The sequence below is a fragment of the Coturnix japonica genome, chromosome 14 (genome assembly GCF_054131305.1).
Source record: "Coturnix japonica strain WE chromosome 14, WE-NBRP24, whole genome shotgun sequence".
Lineage (NCBI taxonomy): Eukaryota > Metazoa > Chordata > Aves > Galliformes > Phasianidae > Coturnix > Coturnix japonica.
The window spans coordinates 11678378-11686305 of NC_140676.1; the positions used below are offsets into that span (position 1 = coordinate 11678378).

The 7928-nt window shown below is 48.1% G+C and overlaps 1 protein-coding gene and 1 long non-coding RNA gene across 7 annotated transcripts in view; both read right to left on the bottom strand.

The window, feature by feature from the left end:
• RAB27A (RAB27A, member RAS oncogene family) overlaps positions 1-6448 on the bottom strand; it is a 29567-nt gene extending 23119 nt beyond the window's left edge. For 4 of the 6 annotated variants that reach the window (XR_014934178.1, XM_085515000.1, XM_015872902.3 and 1 more), the window contains exon 1: positions 6385-6448. The gene's annotated coding sequence lies outside the window, so the exon portion shown is untranslated. Of the gene's footprint in view, positions 1-6242 lie in introns of all 6 variants that reach the window. The other 2 variants (XM_015872904.3, XM_085514996.1) reach the window with 2 other exon arrangements.
• Positions 6449-7412: 964 nt separating this feature from the next.
• LOC146758462 (uncharacterized) lies at positions 7413-7914 on the bottom strand. Its single transcript, XR_014934179.1, has 2 exons — positions 7857-7914; positions 7413-7727 (listed from the first exon to the last, which is right to left on the bottom strand). It is a non-coding gene; the product is annotated as an uncharacterized LOC146758462 (long non-coding RNA).
• Between the last annotated feature and the right edge of the window lie 14 nt (positions 7915-7928).

Consider the following 7928-nt stretch of genomic DNA (forward strand, 5'->3'; position numbering starts at 1 on the left):
ACCAAAATGTCTGCAGGGTGTCAGAAACTCTGCAGCAACAGCTGAGTGCAGTGCGGCTCTGGGTTTTGGGGAGCAAGGAACAGTCCCAGGTGAGCCCTCCTCACACTGCCATCCAGGCCTGGGACCACAGCAGATGGGGTGAAGGGTTCAAAACATTCTGCAGCTGTGGAATGCTGTTTGGAGCTCTACAGAGGCACAGCCAACTGTTTGCTTAAGAAATGTTCATGGGTTTTTGTTGGTTTGTTTGTTTTTTTTCTTCAAACAAGAGTTATGAACAGGTTCTATGAAAACGACAATCCGAGTGCCTGGAATTTACAGCCCTCTTGTAAAAATGATCGATGCTATACAGGTCTAGAAATGCAGGAGGAAGCTGGAAGAAAATCTAACACGGGACAGCATAAAGCATTGTTCATTCTGAGCGTGAGAAAATTTGCCTTTGTATATTCTGTACTCTTATGAAAAGCTACAGGTGTCCAGGCAGTCCCTAGCAAGTGCTTCCCCAAGAAGAAAATGCCAAATTGTCACCAGTCTGACCACAATTCCCACAGGAATCTGGGCATCCACCACTGGAAATAGAAATGGAGGTGAAAGGATCCAGAAACTGCCCACCTCAGATGATCCTACAGATGATTCTTCCACGTTTCCAAAGCCAAAGGCTGCAAACTCACCCAACTGCAGTGTCAACTGCCCTGCTTCCCTGCCCCCAGATGCTGCTGGGATCTGTTCTTCTGAATGGTTAATGGCTGTTTCCAACACACACTGAGAGCTCAGCACGCTTTTACTGACAGCCACAGCACAGCCTTCACACGCACATACAGCAGATGCTCCTGAACAGCCCTGTCAGACTGCAGAATGAGAACAACCAGCAGGCAGCGCAGGGTAATGGCGCTCATTAGCATCCACAAATCTTATCTGTGCCACAAAACTTTTCCTGGAATCAAAGAGGAAACTTTTAACAAATGCAAAAGGAGGAAAAACAGCCACTGGGACACATATGCTGGCACTGCAAATATGCTGGCAGACTTCAAAAAGAGATAGATCAAATGCTAACAGTAATCACTTCAGAGGGAGATCAATATCCCACAAAATGCAGAAAAAAAGAGGGGAGAAAGAAAGTAAAAAGGAAAAATAAGAACGCACTAATTGGTATGGGCAGATTGCTACAACTGTAAAAAGAACGTCAGTCCTGTTCTTGGAAGAAAGGCCACTTCTCATGAAAAGACGATGGAAAAAATTAGAGGAGCTGGTGGGATGAGCTGCAATGGAAAGGAGAGCTGCTGTCATGTGCCACTTAGCATCACAGAATGGCTTGGGTTGGAAAGAACCCTAAAGATCATCTAGCCATGGGCAGGGGCTGCCAATCACTTGATCAGCACCAAACAAGACTGCCCAGGGCCCCATTCAACCCAGCTTCAAACACCTTCAGGGATGGAGAATCCACAGCCTCTCTGGGCAGCTTGTGCCATCAACTCACCACCTCTCAATGAAAACCTTCCTCTCTGACATGCAATCTAAATCTCCTCTCCCTTAGTATAAAATCATCCCCCCTTGTCCTATTACTATCTACCTACATAAAAAGTTGATTTCTCTTCAGTTTATAATCTCCCTTTAAATACTGGAAGGTCACAATGAGGTCTCCCTGGAGCCTTGTCCTCTCAAGACTGAACAAGCCCAGTTCTCTCAGACTGTCTTCAAAAGGACAAGCACTCCAGGACTCCTATTCACTTACTGCCAAGCAGCCCATAAACACAGCAACACGCTAATATCTGAGGATGGAACTAAGCAAACCCAGAAGGAGAGTACAAAATCCTTTATACTGAACAACTAGTACTTTCCTTTCATCAAGGACCAAACAAGAATGTAAAGAAAGAAAAGGCAACTCATACTAAGATCACTTTTCACATTAAAAAAGTAACAGCGTAAGTCTGTCAGCGCCAAGTCACGAAACACCCCTTCAGCAAGCAAATCGAAAGCAGGTCAAGCAGGCCCTCCTGCAAGCCAACAAGCACGTGGGCTAAATATTCTGCAGTACCACATTTTGAAGCAAAACACCCATGCTCCTCTGTTTCATCTGAAAGCCAATCTAGACAGCTACTTGTGATCATTTCTAAGCTTTCTTTCAGCACTGCAGGAGATTAAGTATCAGTACTTTTAAGGGGAGCAGCTTTCTAAACAGGAAACAGCTTCATAAAAAATAGCCTCCTCTGATAGCAGCACCAGATGGCTAACTTCCAAGGGCAACCAAAGTCTCTTCAAGAATAAAACGTATTAACCACTAAAACAACAGATATATGCATCAGTTTTGTTCTCACGGAACATCTTACTGCCTGAAGATAGGAATCCGTCACTGTAAACGTCGTCTCGGCATCAGCACTTTGGAAAACCTTGAAAGAAAACTACCATATCTTTAACAGGAAATCGAAGTTTAGCTTAAGTTCTGCTTCCAGAAAGCAAAACTGTTTACATTTGAAGGACAGGTTAATATCTCATACAAGATGAGTAAACTTATCTCAAACAAGTGGATCTCATCGGTTTGTCACTTCTATTGAACTTACTGTGCCCCCATCAATTTCTATTAGTGTCAGTGTAGTTACAGTTTATCCTGCAGGAGTGTCCGTGTCTGCTCTAGATCCAAAGGCAAATGTAAAATCATGTTTTAATTCCTGAATCAGGTTCGTGCTCTCTGAGAAAGTTCTGAAATACAAGCAAGAACATACTAGAGAGAATACCGCATCTAAATACAAGATGCTAAAACACCAGGAAAGGGCAAACAAAAAGTTCTGAATTTAAAAGAGAAATAAAATGTAACAGCTACTTGCAAGAATAACCGTAATTATTCATCTGGACTGAAAAATATAGATAGTTGTGTATATAAGAAAAAGCATTTCTGGCAACACTTATATTGTTCATATTACATCACCTGTACTTAAAAGAGGAATATTTAACCTAAGTATATTAATATTTAATCTATTTCACATATTGCAGCTCATTTTAAGTGAGATGATGATTCCTCAAGCTATAAATCCTTATGGAGCGTGTGCCTGGTTTCATGAGAAGAGCACCATGCCCAGTAATGTTTGCAGACAGAAGCGTCTGTGTTTTGGTCCACGGCTGTAACTGCACACTAATAACTTGATGTCTCTATCTTCAGCGTGAAGAGCGACAAGTCTCCTTTGAGATCAGTGATCTTTATCTACATATCAGGAGGGCTGACAACTAAGCATACTTTTTAATTTAAAAATGTAGTATCTTTGTAGGAATCTGTTGTAGCAATGTAAAGGAATGTGCCCCACAACTTCCTTAGAAAGGACTTGCAATGTCTATATCAATACAACTTTGAAGGCTGCTTTGATATTTTTACTCATGCTTCAGCTTGATTCATGTTTGTTCTTTGCGCTACCTGATCTAAATACAGCTACATAGCATCCTTACTGTCTTTTCATTTAAGTACCTGCTCTACATCAAGAATCACTGCAGGAGCTTAGAGCAAGTTTCAAAATCCTACTTGCAAGCACCCACAAACTCGACTTTCATTTTAAAAGCCTGCTCATATATCTACCAGCTCTTTTTTCCACTGCAGACCACAAACTTCTAGAAATGCCGTACTCCTCCTACTCTGCTCCTATCTCCTCCGCTGTTTCCTACCCCTTCCTACCTCCCCAGCAGCCTGCACTCTGCCTTCCACAATGGCCCTACTCTGCTGTGCTTCATCTCACCCATTTCTCTTCAGTCAGAGCGTGAGCCATAGAGAAGGGGAACAGGTGGAGATACAGGGTCACAAACTCGGGACAACGTGGATGCCTTGGTTTACATCTTGATATAATTTTGAAGCCACAAAAGCAGTGATAAATGCTTTTTTCTTTAGTAACTCAAAATACTTGCCAGATCAGCTCCAAAGCGCTGGCCAGAACATGAACAGGATTCCAACATTTGGCACCATGCAAAACTCTCATATACAAATCAGAGTGTTTTCAGTTCCGTGAAGCAAAAGCAACATGACAGGAAAAAAATTATGCAGGTTTCATGTCACATTTTAATATACCTGTATGCCAGAATTTAATCTTCAAAGTTTATTATATCAGAGAATAAATCACGGAAGTTGAGACTGCTTATTGCAGCAAACACAAGTAAATTCTGTTGTATTATTTATGAAAAGAAAACAATACAACGATACTCCAGTAATGAAATTAGAGGCTAAGACTCCTAATTCATCATGGCTTTACCTCCAGTGGAGATAAAAGCATCTGATCTCAGCTGATTTAATGTGGTACGAGTCAGCCCTGGCTCCTGACAGGGATGCAGTTTTCAAGCTAGAAAGACAAAAAGGAAATCGGGGAAAGAAATCTCATAATCAGATGCTGTTCCCATAGGAAGACAAGTCGGGAATACATTTGTATAAATACAGGGGGAAAAAAAAAAGGAGCTTTTGCTCTGTAAATGAGCTGCTTTTAAAATAACTATTCCTAAGTCACGTTGCTTTAAGGAACGGCTTTTCAGACATGTCTGAAGTCAGATCCACAAACACAACAGCACAAAGGTGGCCCCCACAAGGCACAGGCATGAAAGCGAGTTATTGAGCACCTGACCTTCCCAGAGCAGCAAGTGCTTGCCTATAAACACGTGGGTAGCCCTTTGAAATCAAGGAATAAGAAGAAAAATCAGTATCTGCTGGATCAGACCACATATGCAGTGCAGTGTCACAATAAAGCTTGAACACTGAAGAGAGTGTTTGGATTAACTGTTTAAACACATTTAATGATTACAACAAGTTGTCTTTAAATTGTTTTGGTGAACCATTAAGTAACAAGAGAGAAAAGAGCTCCCGCTCCTTGTATTCCATCCTTTCCCAGTGCCCACGGTGCCTGCTTCCAAACAGACTTTGCAGGCTGTTGCTGCCCACAGGGTGCAGCTCCCGGCACAGGGTGGCTGTGCAGGCCTGGGGCTGCTCTGACCACTGGCAGATGAACTGACAGCCAGCACGCAGCACAGCGGGCACATGGCAGTGACGGAGCAGCTGGAAACACAAAGGTGACGCACAAGGATTGCTGCTCGCAACACTCAATGCCAAAAGCTACTGAAAAACTTTTTTATCTCACTAATCTGCTCTTTGAAAGGAAACATGCAGTCAAGCGATAAAATAACGTGTAACGATGGAGATGAAAACAAACTTACAATCTGGTTTTAGATATCTGGTCACGGATGAGAAACATTCTTAGCTGTACAAACACCAGTGTATGCTGCAGCACCAACCCCCACCCAGCTCCTTTCCCAACACGTTAAGGAGGTGTAAAATCAGAACCCTGAACCAGAAACACAAGAATATGTTGTTCTTTCTTCCATCTTTTCAAACACGCTTTAGAGACATCCACTTAGAATCACAATCACTACTCCTACAAGTCTGAGTCAGCCTCTGAAGTGTATATCATGCTGTGTGCTTTCTCCTGGCTGGAAAACACTTCAAACAGCAACTAAATACTCTGTGTCCATGGAAAGAACAAGGATTGAGAATACCATTCCATGTAGGAATGCATTGCCAAGGAAAGGCGTGCAGGTCAGACCTTAGAAACCACCTGGTGCTATTAATACGTTTTACACACAAAAATCAATAAGCATTTTGTAGAGCTTCCATAACAACGCAGAACACAGCGAAGGATCGCCTCTCCAGTAAGGCTCAGTAGGGCTCCCCACTCCAAGCACACAGCTGAAGAAAACTTGTCAATGCTCATCACTATGGAAACTGCTGGCAATCAAAAAGCTCCAAATCCACCTGAGAGACAAAACCCAAGGGAGGGTGTTTCTGGCAGACCTCGGCAGGTCCTTTATCCTTTGCCAGTAGCATAAAAGGCACCGCTTATGTCGGAATACCATCTAGCTGCTTATAGAGCTAGAAAAACAGAGCTTTCCTGATGGATTTAGCTTTCCTCAGATCTCAGACCATCAAAGCATTTCCCCCAAGCATTGCAAATCAGGCCCAGACAGCCTCCCGCACCCTTCAGCTCCAAAAGCAGCAGCAGCAGCAGATGTGCCGATCCTCCAACGCAAAGCTATTAGAGCTTAACAGACCAAACACGCTTACGTTGCTCCCTCAACTTCCCATTCGCAGAGGCCCCGCATTCAGACGCGGTGCTCCCGTTGCAGCGGGGCCCGAGAGCCGCAGCCGCCACGCAACGACCCTCGGTGCGGCCCGGGGCTCGCAGACAGCCCGAGATTCTGCAGCGCTAAGGCCGCTCTGTCGCACCCACCCGTTTGCCGGCTCCAGCAGCGCAGTGAAATCACCTTTACCACCCCCTTAGTTCGAGACCCCCCGCCCACACGGCTCGCACCGAGATCGTTTCCGTACGGGTCCCGTAGCGGAGCTGCCGCCCCGGCCCCTCTGCCCCGTACCTCCGGCAGCGCCGCGTCGCTCCGCACCTGCCCGGCCGGGCGCGTTTTCCGCCGGAGCAACATCACATCACTTCCCGTGGGGTAGGGGCAGGCGCCGAGCGGCCCCGCCCGGACGCGGGGCAGTGGAGGAGGCAGCACCGCCCCGGCCGCCCCCTTCCCCGGGCCGAGCAGCGACACGGAGCTGCACCACGGGCCCCTCGATCCCAGTACGGGCTCCCATCACATGGGAGTTATCTCAGCACTTCTGTGTTGGTCGGCACCGCTGCTTTATGGCCGTCCCTCATGGCCAGGTGGGAGTCACCGTGATTTTGTCTGTGCCTCCCAAACAGGAGGGATGCAGAGCTGCTGGTGCAGAGATGGCCATGGGGACGATCAGGGGCTGGAGCACCTCGTGTGAGCACACACTGAAAACTGGGCTCGTTCAGTTTAGCTCGGAGAAGGCTCCGGGGAGACCTGTGTGGCCTTGCAGCACTCCAAGGGAGCTTACAAGCAGGAGGGGAATGACTTTACGTGGTCTGATAGTGATTGCACAAGGGGGATGGCTTTAAATTACAAGACGGGATATTTAGGTCAGATTGGAAGAAATCCTTCGCTCTGAGGGCAGTGAGGCACTGGCACTGCTGCCCAGAGCTGTGGGCTCCCCATCCCCGGAGGTGCTCAAGGCCGGATCCTTTTTAGACACATTACAACCCTGACAGCCACACACGGAGGTGCTGCTTGGGGCACACAAGGCCTCACGGCAGCAGCCAAAGCAGCATTTTTCTTCTCGTTAATTGTAGTAGAGGACTGAGAACTGTCCGTGTGCACACGTGAGTGTGTGTGTATTGATGTACGGGAGCACAACCTGCAGCCAGGTGTGTGTCCCTGCCGCAGTCCCAGCAGTGAGGAGCTGGATGTGAGGCACCAATGGAGCACACAGTGCGGGAGGATCGGGACAGGGGAAACACACTGAGGCACCACGTGAAACTGCGCCACGATGACCATCTTTGTCCGGGTCCCTGACGGTTACTCAGACACGCACACGTCCCTCCGAGCACTCAGAGCTTTATACACATCACAGCACATTGTCCCTACGGGCCGGTACCGCGGGCACAGCGCTGCGGGGCGGCCCCGGGAGCGCCAGGCGCCATGTCCACACGGCGCAGCTCCGGGCAGGACTCGGTTCCGTCACGGCCTCTTCTCGGGCTGAGCGTCACTCGTCGGGCCGGGTGGGTTGTGCTGGGCCGCGGGCGGCTGGAAGATGGGCCGGTAGATGTACACCCCGCTCACCACGCCGAGCGCCACCGCCAACACCACGTGCGGCAAAGGCGGCCGCCCCCGCATGGCAACGGTCGGAGCCGCACCTGCACCGCGGACACGGACACGGACACGGACACACGCGTGAGGCCCCGCGGCACTGAGCTCATAGAGCTCACAGCGCTCACAGAGCTCACAGCGCTCACACGCTCGGCGCTGCCGCGGGGCGCCCTCACCTGAAGGACGGGAACAGCACGGAGCGGGGAGCGCCCGCCACAGCGACCGGAAGGAAGTGCGGGGAGCGGCAC